An 18,847-nucleotide genomic window follows, 5' to 3' on the forward strand; every position below is an offset into this window, starting at 1 on the left:
TCCTGGAGAATTTATGGAAGGCTTCTGAGAACCGTACCTAAGGACTCTAGCACAAAGATGGGCATTACATCTTTCTGTTTCACGGTGAAAGTTTAGGTAAGGGAAAGGGCCTGTAACAGGAGACCAGAGTTTAAGACTACACTAAGTGAAAACTTGGAGAATTTTTTTAAATTTATTTATTTTAGAAAGATTTTGTCTTAATTCTAAAGGCTATATTAGATAACCACAGTATTTTTTATAAAGCTGTTTTATCATTGCTTTAATTTATGATGTTTACATGTTACTTTCGAACAACTACCCAGCAGTTCCATTGAAATCACATTTTCAACAACATGGCTCTGTCCATGTACTCTTAGAGCAGATTCTTCAGAAGAAAAGTAGGATTATTATGCCTCTAGAGATCCATAAAAGATTAGAACCGGATTACAGTAGTTTTCTTAAATAAATGTGCATAATTGGTAACAGGGATGTTTAGGTATCACTGTTTTGTCTAAGCTAGTGGTTCCAAAAGCTAAGTGAGCATGTGATTCACCAGGATGCATTAAAAATGTAGATTCTTGGGCCTCATCTCTAGACATTCTGACCTGTAATTCAGGATAGGTTAACCACTTTTTAAATATAATTCCTTTTTGTACAGATGAGTTATTGGTTATGCAGACATACTCAACGGTTTGAAGATAGGCATTGATCTTTGGCTTTTCACTTGAATGGGCTGTAATTAGACAAAGTGAAAGCAGAAAAGTTGGAGATTTCCCCCCACTTCCATCTCTTGTTTCTAAATTTTTATATTAAAAGTTCTGTAGTAAAGATATTTTTTATACTGAACAAGTGTGTAGGTCTTAAGGGAAAGTTTAATCCTTTTTCCCTGAAGTATAAGTATTTGAATTTGAATGGAGCCTCTTCATCCGCAGCAGCACCAATTTTGAAGAATTGTATTATGCAGTAATTCTCAAACTTTAGGGTGCATCAGAATCACCTGGAGGATTTTTAAAACTCAGAAGGATGGGCCCTACCGGCAGAGTTTCTGAATCTGAAGATCTAGGGTGGAGCAAGGTAATTTACACTTTGAATTAAAATGACACTGATATTGCCAGTTTAGAGGCCACACTTTGAGAACCCTGGTATCATTTGCAATAGGAGGACATAAAATTATTTCAGTAATATATCAGAATTGTAACTATATTTAACATTTTCTTAAACCAATTTTGCAGCGTTTCTATGCTATTTTTTAAAATCTCCATTGGCCCTGCATCCTCCAGGCAAATACCACCCATAACAACCCTTCTTTTCTCTTTAGCCAGTAGACATTCATTTTAGTAGTTGGTGTCTACAAGTGTTTGATATAAACCTCCAGGATTATGATAGATTATTTCAAATTTAGTCCTGAAAGCTTTTAGTTCAAACATAAGCATGTAAATTGGCTTTCAGTTAATGTATTCATAAAGAGTATGTGGTCACTTGCAGGCAATCAAGCAGCGCACAATACTTAGCCCTTTTCAACAACAGTTAAGATGGTACCCACTTACTCTGTAAAACAGGGCACCCAGTGGCTAACTCAGTAATAGCTACTTCTCTGGCGCCCACTAAGATCCAGTAAAAAAAAGTATCACTGTAACTGGGCACAGCCAAGAGGGGGGACCCCAGAAAAGGATTTGGGATGGGGTCCAGAGCTCAGGGTGTCCAGGAAATATTAATATATGTCCATACTCCAACCCCCCACCCTTGCCCGCAGTTGGGGAAGGGACAAATGGAGCAGGGCCATTGAATTGAGAGCTGTTTTGCTAGCAATAGTTTCGCAGCTAACCTCTGGAATGGTCATTTAACATATCTATAACCTTTAACTGGTTTCATACATATGTTAAATAGCTGTGGCTACGCTTGGAGCCAGGGGGATGAAGTCACTCCCCCCCCAAAATATAACTGGGGGGCAGGTCCCCCGAGTTACGGTGCTCTTGTGGGAGCTTGGAGAAGATTGACTCTAGGACATGGGGCCATACCTGCCCAAACTAACGATGGCAGCCCAGTAAACTTGTAACAATACAGAAATATTAGTAGGTGTAACTGATCGTGGGAGGAGTCAAAAATAGGGGTATAGAGGAAGATTGGTGTAGGGATTTAAACCCAGACACAGCAGCCATTGGGGAGAGAGCCATATGGTTTGGGGCAGAGTTAGGCCCTCCCTCTTGCCCAGGTGAAAGAGAACCTCACCCTTTGCCAGAATGCGGACCTCTGTAGCCAGGTGAAGAAGAAAGCCACATGCTTTTGGCAGAGTGCAGACCCCTGCAGCTTTGGTAGAAGAGGCCCACACAGCCTAGAGGTGCTCCCTTTGGCCGAGTAGCCTGGGAAGCACGAGAGACTTTGCCTGGGAAAATGGGTACAAAGAACTCTTGCCAGTGGACCGTGATAAGGTGCCACATGGCTTTGGAGTAATTAGAGATCCTGCCTGGACAGCAACACAGCTGATGGTGCCAGCAGTCGAAAACATGGACATGTGCTTCTTTTCCTAATTTACAGTACCTGGAGTTAGGACAGGAGGAGAAGGGAGCACTGTGGGCATCTGTGGTTATCCTAAAGGACTTTGGCATTAATGGGGACATTGGGTCACTACTTTGTCTGTATAGCTTTAAATAAACATTTCGTCTCCTTTTCATACATCTCTGGCATTGAGAGATGTCTTTCCAATTGGTGGCAGCCAATCGGGCCCAGTAGGGGGTACAAACAGTATTGGTATACCATCCTCTGGAGTCTGCCCGATGTATCTGTTCTGTAACCTTTTTTTGTTGTTTTTATTTTTATTTTTATTTTTTGGCATCCCTCGGTGGGCCAAATATTGCCCCCCTTGGACCTCTGTTCAGCAACATCAGTAACCTTTTCCATGACTTGGTAAGCAAAGCTGGTTTTCTCATGGGCTGTGGAATACCACCAGCAGCCTCCCTCTTCCTTCCTCAGCAAGGTTTGGGAAGGCAGGAGATAGTGTTAAACCTTTTGTGCATTTGTACCCTTACCTTGTGAGTCCATGCACAGCACTTTAGGAACCCACTGGTTTAGAGGAAAAAGAAGTAACTTCTAGCTCTACTCCTGAACCCATAAATCGAGTCCTTAAGTTTGTTTGTTTGTTTTTATTAAAACTTTATGCTTAAAGGTTTAAGTGATAGAAAATTTGGGATTTAGGAGTTCAATTTTAAATTTTAAAAACTTTCTATATGGTCCAGCTAAGATTAGAATGGATAACTGAGTCACATCGTTTTTATGTGTGTATTTGTGAACGCCCACCAGATCTTCTTAAGTCTTTGTCATTGGCAGGCAATTATTATTTTACTCTGATGCTTTTATAAAATAGTTTCTACCAAGATGTTTCATCTTCAGGGAAATTTATGGAGAGGACTCTGACACTAACTCTAAAATATAGGGTACTAATAAACTTTCAGGTCATACCATTAAACTGGGTGAAGATTTACAGAATTCTAAAAAAACAGGATTCATAAAATTGCTGACAAAAAGATCAAGATCAACAAAAATTAATCATGTAGGACTGAATGAAGTAGTGAAGATGATTATAATTTTATGACATATTTGGAATTTTTTTAATCTTTGTTTTCCAAATATAAGGCTTTTCCCCCATAAACATAGCAATTTGGTAAATTATATCCTTTTAGGCAGAATTGAAACATTTACTTTCCTTCTGAAATTTAGGAGTTTGGGGTATAATCTACACTTTCATTTCCCCCTTTACTTTTAGTGCCTTCCTATTTCACTTTTAATGCGAGAGGCCAAACACTCACTATAGCAGCTATAGTGTTCTTTTTTCCCTAAATTTCTGCCCAGAAAGATAACTCAACATTGGGTGCCATCTTTAAACCTACTTCATAGGTCAAAATGTGCAACTGGTTGCCCACATGGTCAAGGATGTTCCATGTCTAGCGACGCCAACCCCAGGCAAGTTACCAGATTTGGAAAAATATTTTTTTCTTAAACAGGTATTGCAATGAATAAATACATGATTAAAAACTTATCAAAAACCTAAGAGAAAATTGCTGGAGCTACCGACAAAGCAATAAAACCAGGAAGAACCTTCAAATTCCCTTGTGTAAGTTATATTAGACAATAAGATTGCTCTTGACCACATCCTAGCTAAACAAGGTGAGTTTTGCTGTTTTGTTAATACTTCTTGTACTTGAATATAACTCTTCTGATAAAATGGAGGTGGAACTAGATAAAATCTGGGCACAAGTCAAATGATTAAATACAGTGCCCACTGACATCTCATGGTTCTCTAATATCTTTGACTGATTGCCCTCAGATATTACCTCCTGGCTCAGATCTATTATTCAAATTGGACTTGACATTTGATTTGTTATTATAGAAATTTTTACTGTTATAAAACTTTATTTTACATAGCTCAGTGTTATAGAGATACCACTCTGATAATTGTTGCTCAATATTTTGAGATGATCACCAAGGCTTATATGACTTCATATGAAAAACCTCAAGAAAATACAAAAAATGTTTGCCTTTAAATCAGAGGTGTCAAACCCATTTTCACCGGGGCCACATCAGCCTGTGGTTGCCTTCAAAGGTCCAAATGTAATTTCAACTCCTTAGCAGTTAAGAAGTAGTAACATTTACTAAAATTATTTTGGCCCTTTGAAGGCAGCCTCGAGGCTGATGTGGCTGGCCTCTAGTGAAAATGAGTTTGACACCCTCGCAAAGGCTTCCTCTGTTCTGGTGCTCTTATTGCTCAAGTGTGACCTAAGGCATCTAAAAAACCACTTTTGCTTCTAGGTGGAACAGATGTACCAGGAATGAGCCTTCCGGTTGACGAGGGATTAGCAATGGCTTGACATACCAAAAGTGAGCCTTCCTGAGAATGGAGAACTAGTGATGCTTTTAGTAAATGACTGGTGTTACTTTCCAGTGATTGATCAATGATGCATTCAAGGAAAGATATCGAAAGAGGGAAATAGAAAACATAATATAAAGGAAGCCACTTTAAAATGGAGCCAGAGTTGCCATCCAGAGGAACAGCATGTCTTACTCCTCAAACCTTTGGAATGTAAAACTGGGCAAAATAACCTTTGGACTGAGCCGAAAGCAGCATTCTATCCCCAAACACAGTTTGTAAAGATAAGAAAGCAGATACTACGACTACTGGACTGAAATTCAAAACATTCTTTGGAATGACAATACGTTGTTAGCTTATCTTCAGCTATAAAAATTCTTTCCTTCTATTGACTTAATGGTTCCTCTTTCTTTTCTCATAAATAATCCTTGCCTTCACCTCCTAACTGGGACACTGTTTGGGGCTCTGCCTGAATCAGTGCTTCCAAAATAGTTATTCTTTTGAATCTCAAATAAATGCTTGTTGCCTTTCACTTTGGTCTTTTTATTTCTAGGTTAATACATTATATATCATTTCAGTGCAATTCCAAGGACCTATATATGTTGTTAAGTGAAAATTTACTGCATTTTTTGTTCACTGTAGGAATATGGCTAATCTTTCTATTTGTATCAATTTCCATATAGATTTTTGAACAATTAACTATTTGAAAATGCTTAAGCTTTGCTGATTAATCTCACTACAAAATCTATTTTTATGGTTCTAATGTATAAACTGAAAAGAACAGAAGGGTCTCCCCATGAAGGTAAACAAACAATGCAAAATGTTGACTCTTGAACTGATGGCATATTAAAAAATTAACTTTCTCTTCTTGCTGCCTCTTAATCTATTTTCTCATGGCTCAGGAAAATATATTATTTATTTACAAGCACAGTCTCTGATCGCATGATTACTCCATTGTCCAATTTTAATAAGAAAGTTCTTAAATCTCAATTCTAGGCATATTTTACAATACCAAATTTGTCACATAAAAATTCTATGAAATTCGATGTAAATACTATAGAAATCAAAGGACATGAATAGCACAGCCCAATATGGAAGTTGCTGTGTAGAAATAATAGGAGAGAAGGTTACCAGTGAAGCCTGAAGCAGAGCTTCCTCTGGAATTCCAGGGTCTGCACCGTGGATCTTGCCATTCCTAAGATTCTAGCATATACCTGATGACATTAACAGATAGGCTTTGCCCTTAACTTTCTGAGGAAACCAACCTGATTTTTCCATGGTTAGGACAGAAACATTAAGAGATAAAAGACTGTTACTCTCCTGTTTTGTTTTGTTTTTAAGCTGACTATGATGGGCATTCCTGTCCCACCACCTCTGGTAATAAATTGATAATACCAGGACTCTCACAGATCTGCGTTATACTTGTCTGTATATTTTGAATTCTACTATACTAATGGTGTTGTTTCTCAAGTATTTTTCATTGTCCTCTGGTGCACTGATCTAGCTACCTACTCTCCAATTAAATGCACTCATCACTTAAGAAGCCTACTCTACACCAAGTATATTTCATCTTGAATATCAAAATTCAGGATCTAAACTGACTTTATCAGAGTCCTGCTTCTTAAAAAGAAAAAAAAACACACAATAAATTGGCTTTACTAAGTTTTACCACCACTCTCCCTTTTATCGGGTTAAATACTTAGAATCATCTTTGTACTTCAGTTTTCTCCTTGTTCTTCTTTAATCTCTTTATCTAATCAGTAAGCAACTGACATTTTTAAGTGTTCATTTTTTTACCCTATATTTTCACCTTATTTTAGCTGTAACTTATTTTCTATATGCCTTGCTGTAATTTCTTCTTTCCTCCTTTTGATTCTAGGCTCTTTCCTCAATGTTGTCAATCCATTTTTTCACACTTCTTCCAAATTAATCTTTCGTTAAAAAAAAACCTTTCATATTCAAAATCCCATTTAAGCTCCTTGGAATTTATTCAAAGGAGTTGAAAACATGTCTACACAGAAACACACAGATGTTTATAGCAGCTTTATTCATAGTTGATTAAGCTTGGAAGCAACTAAGATATCTTCAGTACATGAGCAGATACATAAACTGCGGTGCCCAGATAATTTATTATTCAGCACTAAAACGCAAGAGCTAGCAAGCCATGAGAAGACATGGAGAACCTTAAATGCATGTACTAAACAAACAATCTTAATAGGCTATGTACTGTGTGATTCCAAATAATCTGACATTCTAGAAAAGGTGAAATTATGAAAACAGTAAAAAAATCAGAGGTTACCAGGAGTTGGAGTGGGGGTTATGAATAGACTGAGTAAAGAGGATTTTTAGAGCAGTGAATACACATCATAATACATTTGTCCAAACCCATAGACTATACACCGCCACGCATGGACCATAAAGTAAACTGTGGACTTTGAGTGATTATGATGCATCAATGTAGCTTCGATTTTAACAGATGTACCATCTGGTGGCAGATGTTGATAAAGGGGGAAGACTGAATGTGTGGGGGCAGAGGATATATGGAAAATCTCCATACCTTCCTCTCAATTTTGCTGTGCCCTTAAAACTGCTTTAAAATCTTTTAAAATAACAAATAACCATTAAACATTTTAAAAAACCTATTAAAAATGTTCAGTGGTTCTTTAAAATCTTAGACGTGAAGGATAAAGTCTTACACCCTGAAGTTCTCTATGCTACTTTCCGGTCCTCCACCATGGGCCTCACTTTATTCCTACTCTTGTCACCCATGTCTGCCATGCTCACTCCCAGCTGCGTGTGGCCTCATTCACTGAGTACTTTCTATGTGCCAAGTATATGCAATACATGTATTCCTTCACTTAGCCTTCAAAATGACCATATAAAGTAAGCATCATTTTTGTAATTTCACTGATGAGAATTAGAAAGGTGAAATAACTTGCCAAAATCACATAGTTTAGAAAATGGTGTAACCTGGCTCTTGTGGCTCAGTGGATTGAGCACGGAACCAAAGCATCACTGGTTTGATTCCCAGTCAAGGCACATGCCTGGGTTGCAGGCCAGTTCACTGGTGAGGGACCCCCTCAAGAGGCAACCACGCATTAATGTTTTTTCCCCTGTTTTCTCCCTCTCTTCAGCTCTCTCTAAAAGTAAATAAAATCTTTTTTAAAAAGGGGGAAAATGGTGGAGTCAGGATTCAAACTCAGATCTTTTGACTTCAGAGGTGTGTTCTGAAATATTTTGTGTATCTTCTTCATTTTATGAATAAGATCATCCTCTTGAGGGTTCTCAGAGGTAAAAAAAACAAAAACACTCCTGTGCCAGAAAATGTTTATCACAAAATGATCACCTTAAAAATATGTATTGAGTAAATTTAAACATTTTCAATTTCAGGGAAGAGCCAGAGGAAAGCTCATGTAACAAAAAAATGTGGCAAAATTAGATGAAATGTAGTGGAAATGGATGTTTTCTGGGGGTGGTTGTGGAGACAGCTTCTCATAAAAGGTGAGGCTTGATGTTAGCCCTAAGGAAGGGCAGGGCTTCCAGGACATTCCAGGAATGGGAAAGGGGATAAGAAAGAACATAAAAGATATGGAGCAGAACTGTTTGGCCAGAGTAAGACCTTGGAGAGGTGAAGTGGGAGATTAGGTTAAAAAAATCAGCAAGACAGGAAGAATTTTAGACTTGGAAGCCCTGGCTGGGTATCTCAGTTGGTTCGAGTGTTGTCCAGGTGCGACACTGTTGCCGGTTGATCTCTGTTCAGAGCACAAAGCAGCAGCCAAGGAATGCATCGATAGGTGGAACACACTGATGCCCTACCCCCAGAACGATAAATTTTAAAAAACTTTAAAAAGTCTTGGATAATCAGAAAGGTGCCTACTCGGCCCCCAGACCCATTTCCCAGGCTCTTTAACCCTCCCTAGCCCAGCTGAGCTTCACCTACAGAGAGTGGAGAAGCCAAAAGACCCGCGCTCCGCCGCGCCCAGTCGGCCTCCCGCAGTCCCCGCTCCCCTGCCGGCGCCACCGGGCGCCCCGCCCCGGGCGGGAAGGCCAGTGGGAGGGGAGGGCCTGCCAGGTGAGGCGCGGTCACCCGGGGCCTCTCACTTCCGCCCAGGTGAGGGAGGGCCGACTCCGAGCCCTCGCGCCGGTCCGCCAGCTCTGGATCCCACGCTCATCTCTGCTGGACCAGGTAAAGCGGGGGTCCCGGCTGCGTGGGCGCGCGCTGCGAGCGGGGCCCCTGCGCCTCGAGGCCGGCGGGGGACAGCTCCCCGGAGCCAGCGCCCGGCGCGATCTCCGCCCGTCCTCCGGGAGAAGGTGGCACTGGAGACAAGGGCGCCGCCGGGCGCTCGGCTCGGCCTGCGGAGGGTGCGGGGCGCTCCTCCCGCGCCGACCCGGGTGACCCCATCATGGCCCCCGCCCCTCGGGGTAGGGCTTGCGGGAGGCTGCTCGCCGCGGACCCGCCCTGCGTCGGCTGTGGCCCTGGCGGCCGGCAAATCTCGGCCCACTTCTTTTCCAGGAGTTGCAGGGATCAAATTTTGCTCCCAAGTCAGTGCCTGTGCTTCGCCCCTAGAGCTGGGCGGAGCCTTTGCTCCACGAGTGACGGTGAAAGTGAACAGGTGGTGGCCTGCCTCGGGGGACTGGAGGAGGGTGGGTTCACACCCCAGCTAGGGGGCGACTTGGCCCCGGCCCGATCTGGACGCCTAGTCGTCACGTAGCCGGGTTCCCAGGCCGGCAGTCAGGCCTGGCCTCTGCTAGCCTTATTTATAGGTGGTGAGGACCCGGCGGAAAGTGCTTTTTTGGCCTCCCGTCTTCGGTGAGATTGCTGGATTCCTGCTTTAGGTGAACCTAAGTAAAGCATTTTCGGATCCTTCCCTGCCCGCTCCAAAGCTCCCTAGTTGTCCTGGCACACCTACCAGGTCGATTAACCTCCCTCTGGAGTGTTCACTTGTCACTTTGTCCTGTCTCCAGGTGGTCACTTTGGATTGGAATTAGTTGTTTACTCGTTTGTCTCCCCGATTGAAGGGGTGCACCTTTGAAGGCCTTATTTCAGTAGGGTGCTTCTCAGCTGCATTTGGAGTCTGACCATTAATAGGTGTGCAGCCAACAAGTGTTTCTTTTATGAAGAAGGCTTCTGGAGAGCTAGAGGTAAAAAAAAAAAATCAGTTAATCGCGAGGATGGTAAATAGCACATTCTAGGCTGAGCTATTCGCTGCCAATTCATTTGCACATTAAAAAAAAAAAGAAATCAAGGGGAGAGTTGGCTAAAAGCTCAAGTAAATTCACTTTGCAGCATCAGAAAAAGGTGAGATCGTGACTTTTAGCTAAAATGAGCCTCCTGTTTCTAGGCCCTAATGGCCTTTATAAAGATTATCAGAAAGTTAAAATATTTAGAAAGTTAATATCGGAGCTGGAAGGTACTTTATGGGTAGAATTTGTAAACTGAGTTCTGAAGGAGTTCGCCCTTGTAAACTGAGATCCTGTAAAGATAAGATAAGCTGCCATCAGAACAACTGCACTGTTCACAGTTGAGACTGTTTTAAGCTCTCGTGTTTAAAGATGTCTTAATCAGTTCAAGTCACACATTAATATAGGTTCTTTGTAGAGATATTGGAGAGAATTTTCAGAAAAGGAACTAAAAGTACACACAAACCCCACCTACCACTGAAAATAACCACTAATAAAATTATGGTGTATTGTCTTTCAGTTAGTATTCTCAAAAAACAATCTGGAATTTTCCCATAGTGAGTTCACTTTTAGAACATTGAGATGCTGAGACAGGGGTTCAGCATTCAATGATCCTTATACTTGTATTTTTACTTAACAGCATTTAGTAACTCTCCTTAAGCTAAACAACCATGCAGTCTGAATTCACTTGCTTTGTTAAAGTTTACCAAAAACACAGTAGGTTGGGGAAGCCAAAATGGTATTTGTTTACTTAGGACTTTGCCCACCTTGGTACTAGAGTAAATTTTTTGAGAAACAGGAATATTCCACCTCAACATTTCAGATTGCTTGACTCTTTCTGCCTTTTTTCATACCCACATGTTTTTTGTTTAGATTTGAATGCCTTTTTTAAAGCTCTAATTTTATCTAGAGCAAATGGAGAAAAATTTAGAGCCTGACCTTACCCTCTCTTTAGTGATGGGGTAGATCTATGCTGAAGATTAGAGCCAATTTATGTTTTGTTTGCACAGCTGTGCAGCCTGTGGAGTTTAGTAACATAAAATTGGGTCCACTTACCCACTTTTTAAAAATGTATTGAGCCCTGGCTGGCATAGCTCAGTGGATTGAGCATTGGCCTGTGAACCAAAGGGTTGCCAGTTCAATTCCCAGTCAGGGCACATGCCTGGGTTGCAAGCCAAGTCCTCAGTAGGGGGTATGTGAGAGGGAACCATACATCGATGTTTCTCTTTCTCTCTTTCTCCTTCCCTTCCCCTCTCTAAAAATAAATAAATAAAATCTTTAAAAATATTAAAAAAATTTATTGATTAGAGAGACAGGGAGAAAGAGAGAGTGAAACATCCATCTGTTTGATGTTTCTACCCATCCATGCATTTATTGGTTGATTCTTGTATGTGCCCTGACCAGGCGGAACCTGCAACCTTGGTGTACTGAGACCAAGCTCTTACCAACTGAACGACCTGACCAAGGCTTGTTGGTCTTTCCAGTGAGGGACTGGCTACACAATCAAAGATCCGTGTATGTGAAAATTGCCCAGAACTTTGTTGTTGTTGTTGTCAGTCATTGGAGAAAACTGCCACCAACAGGAACAGAAAACGATACCATAAAATAGTGTAACTTTGTTCATACAAAGTAAACACGTTACAGGCAGAATATTGATATGCATTGATTAACTCTGAATAGTTCAATGAGAAAATTAGTATTTAGCCAACAGAACTCTTCTGAAGAACTGACTCAATTTTCAGTTCTGATTCTGAGTTTAACATGGTATCTTTTTTATTCAATTTCAAGTTGTCCTGAATGCCCATCATTAAGTGGACTTAAACATTGCCTATGGCTTAAGCAGTTCCAAATAGGCAATTCCAAAATATCAGAATCATTCTGGAATTTATATATGTTTCTGAAAGTCTAGGAATACAATATAGTGTTTTGGCAGCAGCCAAATAGATACTTTTTTTTTTTTAATTCAAGGGATTTAGAAAAGGCCTTATCTTTTGGAAGAGACACAAGTCTAGGGCATCTCTCTTGAATCTGCACTGGCTCAGCAGCAGTTGTGTGTACTGTAGTTAAAGTGAAGCATCACCATTGTTCTTTGTCTGGGAGAGTTTGTTTTCCATTTAACGTTAGGCTTTGGGGGCAGTGGCATGATGATTAGACATAACTGAATTTTGCACTTCAGAGGAAGAATGGAAAGTAAAAGTTGCTCATGAACTTCAATTTTTGAATAACTTCTGAAATAATGACTTCATTTACATTTAATAGCTTATTTAATAGCTTTTAGTTTGTTCAAAATCCCTGTTTCCCTTGAGCTCTGGGAATTCCCATGCAGTCCAATTGGATCGGCCCGATTCACACCCGCAGTCAGAGGCTGAATCCCTGTACCTTCCCAGACAGATAGTCGGTGATCTGTTTCTCCCAAATTTTAAAGATAAAAGCATGAGATGTTTTGTTCAGTTTGAGAGAAAAGTATAAAAAATCTTGAGGCGTTACATTCTTGTCTGCTTTTGGGAGTTTGAACAGCATTTGCAGGGATCTTAACTCACTTAAATTCTTGAACTGAGGAAGTTAATAAATCTTTTCAATAGTTTCCTCCACTTAGAAATTTAAATCAAATTAAATTGTGTCTAGGTATCAGCTTTTTCCCTCCAATATTCTATTAATTGGTGATGGCTAAGGGCCTGGACTTTTTTTTTAAAGCCACAATATTATAATAATTTCCTTCAGTCAAAAGCCTGCAGTGAACCAGACATGAAAAATTCATGGTACAAACTCTCTTGATCAATGATGGAGTAGAAGCTGCTGAACATAATAAACCACTTGCTCTCCAAAGGCTGTCCAACTATGAGGACAGCGGCACGCTGTGGCATTTTAATGTTTAGATTATGACCTGTTGTAGGTAGCCTGTCTATGACAAGTTAGACTCAGCTTTGGCATGTTTAAACAAACTTAAAATTCCTTGTTGTAAGCACTGTTGGTCTCTTAGCCCAGCAAATAGGTCAAAGTTGTTTGGCTGACGATTTCCTATGACCATAACGGAGTGAGACAGAGGTTCCATTCAGCCTGCGTGCTGCCTGCTGCCTGCTGGATGCTCAGCTATAGAATTAATATTTCTTCCTTCTGTCCTTACATACTCTTGAGGTTTTAGCCCCCTTCCTAAGATTTAACACCATGGAGTTGTAGTAATTTTCCAGGCCTGCTTTGTGGACATAGGTTAGCCTTTATTAACTATGAGTCAGAGGATTGGAAGGCCAAATCGTTTCTACCCTTTACCTTTACCGAGGGACAGTCTACCTTATGGTTTCTAAATTTTGGAGCATGATCCATGAGGAGAGTAGGAAGGTGACAATAAAACCTTTCTTTTTAGGTTTTACCTTACTCTTAGGATGTTTCTATTTTATATGTTTAAAATGCATGACATATAAATGTAGTATATGTTTATAATTATAAAAAAATAAGGCGAGTGGTCAACATATTTTTACTGATGGGAATGTGTTTTTGAAATGTGTGTAAAAAAGTTTGAATGTCTGTGCCTGGCTCCTGCACCAGCCTCCCATATATAACTTCTGAATAATTACTAAGGTTTGGTGCCTTGGCTGGTGTGGCTCAGTGATTGAGTGCTGGCCTGCAAACCAAAGGGTCGCTGTTTCGATTCCCAGTCAGGGCATGTGCCTGGGTTGCAGGCCAGGTCCCCAGTAGGGGGTGCTCGAGAGGCAACCACACACTGATGCTTCTCTCTCTCTTTTTCTCCTTCCCTTCCCTTCTATCTAAAAATAAATAAATAAAATCTTTAAAAAAAAAGTTTGAAGACCACCGATCTGTTACCATAATTATCTTTTAAAATAGAAATCTGGACTCAATACTTTCCTACTTAAAAGCCTTTAATTACTTCCTGTTGCTTACAGGATAAAGACCAGTCTACTTAGCATTATTTACATGGCCCCGATATTTTTGTAAAGCAAATTATTAGAAGAATGAACTTTTAGAAAAATAAAGTGAAATAAAAGAAATACAAGATAAGTTGAGTTTTTTAATTACTAAATTTAATAGATAGAAATTAGTCTGCTACATTTATTACATGGTTTCTAAGTGCTTATTCCCAGTTTTGGTACTAACCCGTTTGTGGCCAGGCATCAATTTGCAGTCCATATTTGCAGTATCGCTGATGTAAACTATTTTTTTGCCCTCTCTGCTGCTTTTAGAGACCACATACCAGGTCACTTAGAGCTAGTTACCATTCTCACGGAAAGTCATGCACTTATACCTGTGTGCAGTAGTTTTCACATTATGGTCTCTAGGGTGGCAGCGTGCGGATCACATGGGAACTCGGTGAGAAATGCAAATTCTTCTGCCTCACCTCAGACCCACAGAGTGGGAAACACTGACAGGGGGTGAGCCCCAGCAGTGTGTGCTTTAACAAGCCCTCCAGGTGAGTCTGATGTGTACTAAAATATCAGAACCACTGGCTTGGAGAAGTCCTGTACAGCATTCAAACTGGGACACTTTGAGAGTGAAATGGGGCACTGTTAATAAAACAGAAAAAGAATTTTATGCACTCTTTTCTTTAAGAGAGTTTCTAATGACTCATTTCAGCATTCCCAAACTTCGCAAGGCAGGGTTAGTCACTCCCCCTTAATGATTTCTCTTAGCACGAGGTGAATATGAAGTCTGTCCAGAAGGTATCCAGCCATGTAATATGAAAAAATAGAGACTTTTATTGAAGAAGATACAAGATAGAAGACTATTGTACAGAGGACAATACCTCTGTCCCCTTAGAGTAGGCACCTTGGGACCTCACACAGTTCTCCCAATCACTATCAGCTCCCTCATCATATTTTCCTGAATCTCATCAATGATCTGAAATTTCTCCCCTTTCAAAGGTAATTTTAGTTTTGGGAGAGGCCAGAAGTTGCAGGGTGCCAAATCTGGGCTATATGGGGGCTGAGTCACCTTGGTGATTTGATGTTTCACCAAAAAACTCTGCACTAGACATGATGCATGAACAGGTGCATTGTCATGATGAAGCTGTCAATCACCAGTTGCCCATAGCTGCAGCCTTCTGAATCATCCAGATAGTTTTTGTGGAGTAATGTTCAAGCTTAACGCAAAATTTGATGCAGATTTGTTGCTCTACTCAGTCATTTTGAATGCAACAGTCACACTGTACACATGCTCATTCAACGGCATCTACCGCCCCCGCTGGCTAGTACAGTGGAATCATCATTGTTCACAGATGCACATTCCAGTCCATGGTCCTTGGCTTCCAGTTTACATCAGTGTAACACAAACTGTTCTCACTATATTAACAATGGCTGGCCTTTTTCTGAACAGACCTCGTACATACCTCTGTTATTGTAGGTCTATGTCATAATTATTGTGTTGTTATTATTTTGCTATGATCTGTCTTACTCTTTCATTAGGCCACTTAGCCATTATGTTTTTGTCCCTTTTATTTTTTAAGCTATGAAATTAATATATGCTTTTAAAATGAAATTCAAACAGCACTGAGGTCTGTAAAGTAAAAGTGTAATTTTAATCTCATCTGCACTTCAACTTTCTAGAAGTAATCAATCTATTATTAAATTGACTACATGTGTAAGTCTAAAAACTACACACACAAATATGTATTTTTTATGAAATGGGGAAAGTAATGTATATGTCTTAAAACTTGCTGTTTTCTCTATTCAGTTGTGTATATTAAATAATGTTATTTGCTAATGCAAAGGGCTGAATTGTCAAAGCATACTCATGTGAATGAGAGACCTTAATGGGTACAAACCTTACTCATGATTCAGAGGTTATAGATGGGAGGCTGACGCAAGAGCCAGGCACTGAGAGCACAGACATTCCTTCTAGAAAGCTCCCCAGCCTGCAGGTACAATGTCCAAAGAATGTCAGTTTTTTTCCACAGTAGGCCACATCATCAACATAAAACTGTCAAACCTAAGAAAGTAAGAAACGTTTAAACTTGTAGAGAATTTTTATGAGTTTATTTGAGCCAAACTGACAACAACTGCAGGGAAGCAAAATCTCAACGGAGAAAATGCCCCAGAGAACAGGCAGTTTTGCTCTGTATTGTATACATTAGGATCAAAGGAGGAGGTGTAAGTAAGGGGTTCCATGAAATCCATTCATGATAGTTTGGGGAGGTGGGAGAAAGCAAAGTGGGGAAATCTCTGATAGGAGAAAAAGTAAAACTAATAGACACATACTTCTTTTACGTTTGTGGGTGTAGGATAGTTAGCAGTCAGCAGTTAACATGGTGACAATAGCAATGAGGGTTTTCGTGGTCTCTGCTGTGGTGCAGTTAAGGGTCCAGATAAAAGGAAATTACCCTGGCATTCTGAGGGTGTGTTATCATAGATGCCAAAGGAAAATAGCCTCAGTTAAGGTAAAGATTGTTCTTTGTCAGGGAAGACTCCAGCCTAGGACATGACTGACTACCTGCCATGACTCACAGTTTTCATTACAGACCATCCTGTGTGGTTACTTTCGGTCTCTGGATCTCTGGGGCCCACCATGCAGGCCTCCTCTGAGCTTGTCAGACTCAGTATGTGCCCCTTTTTCATCCACAATACCTAATTACATACAGAATAATATGAAGTCATTTATAAATGTATTTCTGACAAACTCTTACTATAATTTTAAATTTGTTTACAAGAGTAAAATTCAACCGTATGGCACTTTTGGGGGGCATGGGGAGTGGGGAGGGCTTCTTACCAGACAAGTTATGACCAATAATGAAACATTTTTCATTTGGAGAACCCCAAGTTTTCTGCTTCATTAGTTAGACAAACAGAAAATGCCTGTGTGATTATCTCTCATTTTACAGCCAGGCTTGCCTTAAAAGTCCATACATTCTCAAAGTGTTTACAAAAAGCAATTAAGACATACCAGGTATTTCCTAACACTTTTTAAATGAAGGAACCTTTTACTTATTAAAAAACTTTAGCATGTTTGCTTGGAGGTCTGGTATCTAGCTGGGAATCCTTAGCTGAAGCAGGAAGCCACAAGCTTTCTGTTAACCCCTTCAGTCCTGTTCCCGTTTCAATATATTCGACCTACTTTATTATTTGAATGACTGATTGCTGTTGATATTTCCATTTTTCTAGGAGTTTTGTTCTTTAAAAACAATGCAGTAAGTATCCTGGTACACACATCTGTGTACCCTATTGCAAGTATTTCTATAGGAGAGACATTCAGAAGAAGATATTCTGGGTAAAAAAATATAAATTTAATGTATTGGTAGGTATTATGTCCTGCTCCTAAAGAATTATATAAATTTCTATTCCCACCTGTTTTTCCATGACATCTAGAGTACAGGCTATCATTAGTTTTTAAAAAACCTCAATCTTGACAGTAAAAAATAGTATCTCATAGTTTCGGCTCTAACTCTTTGATGTAGAGAGGTTGATATATCAATGACCACAAAGCTGCTCCTGGCAATCCTTTTGGGTTGTAGGCTGCTATAGAAAAGGACAAGGCCATTGTGACTGGCCTTTTCTTATTCAGTTACCTGCCAATGGGCAGTTGTAAGGGTTGCATGATTGTGATGCTAAGCACATTAGGAGTGTTTTCTGTGATGCTCTATTCAGCATTTCTTTTGGTAGTTCTCACTAAATCCAGTGAACATTTGGATGGAATACACAGGCCTTGTATCAATGCCACTGGTGTCCTTTCCTGGTTTTTAATATGCTTTTTTTCTTAATGACCTTGAATTAGAAGGTAAAGATCTCATTCAGCAAAGGGTATTGATGTAAGAAAGTTTTGACTGTATCATACTAATTTTTTTTTTTTGGTGGCTCATTACAGTAGTGTACAGCTAGTAGAAATGACCACTTTCAAAGTGCCGTTTTGGTCATAGCAAAGGGTTTGCTAGCTTTTTCAGTTTCAATTATATTACATTTTAGGCTAGCTTGCACTAATCACTGGATTTAAAAAGCATTGTTCATAGAAAATGCCACATGGAGTGGTTACCTTCTAGAGACTCTCTCAGATGCTAGGAAGAGTCTGGGATTATTTGTGCATCTTGGGAAAAAATTGTTTTTTTCAAATCTCTAAAATCTTCTTGATGTCTTAATTTGGGTGTTCTTTTCCAACCCCAAATTCTTTTTTTTTTTAAAGAATCAACTTTCTTTAAGTATTATTTACATAAAATAAAATGTATCAATTTATAATATGTAATTCAATAATTTTTGGAAAACATATACATCTATGTAACCAGTACCCCATTAAAAACATAGAACACTTCCATCACCCCAAAAACTTTCCTCAAATTCCTTCCCAGTCAACTCCTTTCCATCTGCCCAGGCAAATTAATCCATAATTATAGGCTGAACTTCATCTGAATGATATTATGCCAGTGATATTCTATTTTGTCTCGTTTCAATCCCTCAACATACTATTTTTGAAAAACACCCCTGTTATATGTATCAATTTTTTTTCTTTTTCACTTTTGAGTATTATGTTTACATACCATAATTTATTTATCCATTCATCCGTTATTAGACATTTGGGGTTTTTTAGTTTGGGGATTTTATGCTAAGAACATATCATATACAGATCTTTTGTGGACATATATTTTTATCTCTCTTGAGTAACTATTTAGGAGTGGAAGTGCTGGGTCTTATGTTAAAGTATATTTAACTTAATGAGAAACAGCCAAACAAAAGTGTGCCATTTTACTTTCCTGCTAGCAACATCTGAGAGTTCCAGTACTTCAACTTTGTCAACACTTACTATTGTCTCTTGTTTTGCTTTCTACTTAATCATCATAGTAACGTATAGCAGCACCTCATTGTGGCTTTAATTTGAATTTCCTGAGTGAAATCT

The 18,847-nt window shown here is 39.6% G+C and overlaps 1 protein-coding gene and 1 long non-coding RNA gene across 4 annotated transcripts in view; both read left to right on the forward strand.

Annotated features, from left to right (window-relative positions):
- Positions 1 to 967: 967 nt before the first annotated feature.
- Positions 968 to 5,408, forward strand: LOC119042525 (uncharacterized). Its single transcript, XR_008389725.1, has 3 exons — positions 968 to 1,053; positions 3,978 to 4,140; positions 4,783 to 5,408. It is a non-coding gene; the product is annotated as an uncharacterized LOC119042525 (long non-coding RNA).
- A 3,500-nt stretch (positions 5,409 to 8,908) lies between these two features.
- The window catches only part of PATJ (PATJ crumbs cell polarity complex component), a 321,583-nt gene continuing 311,644 nt past the window's right edge, over positions 8,909 to 18,847 (forward strand). For all 3 annotated transcript variants that reach the window (XM_037136218.2, XM_037136219.2, XM_037136220.2), the window contains exon 1: positions 8,909 to 9,026. The gene's annotated coding sequence lies outside the window, so the exon portion shown is untranslated. The remainder of the gene's footprint in view (positions 9,027 to 18,847) is intronic.

Source organism: Artibeus jamaicensis, unplaced genomic scaffold (assembly GCF_021234435.1).
Source record: "Artibeus jamaicensis isolate MK-2021 breed Jamaican fruit bat unplaced genomic scaffold, CSHL_Jam_final scaffold_1019, whole genome shotgun sequence".
Taxonomy (NCBI): domain Eukaryota; kingdom Metazoa; phylum Chordata; class Mammalia; order Chiroptera; family Phyllostomidae; genus Artibeus; species Artibeus jamaicensis.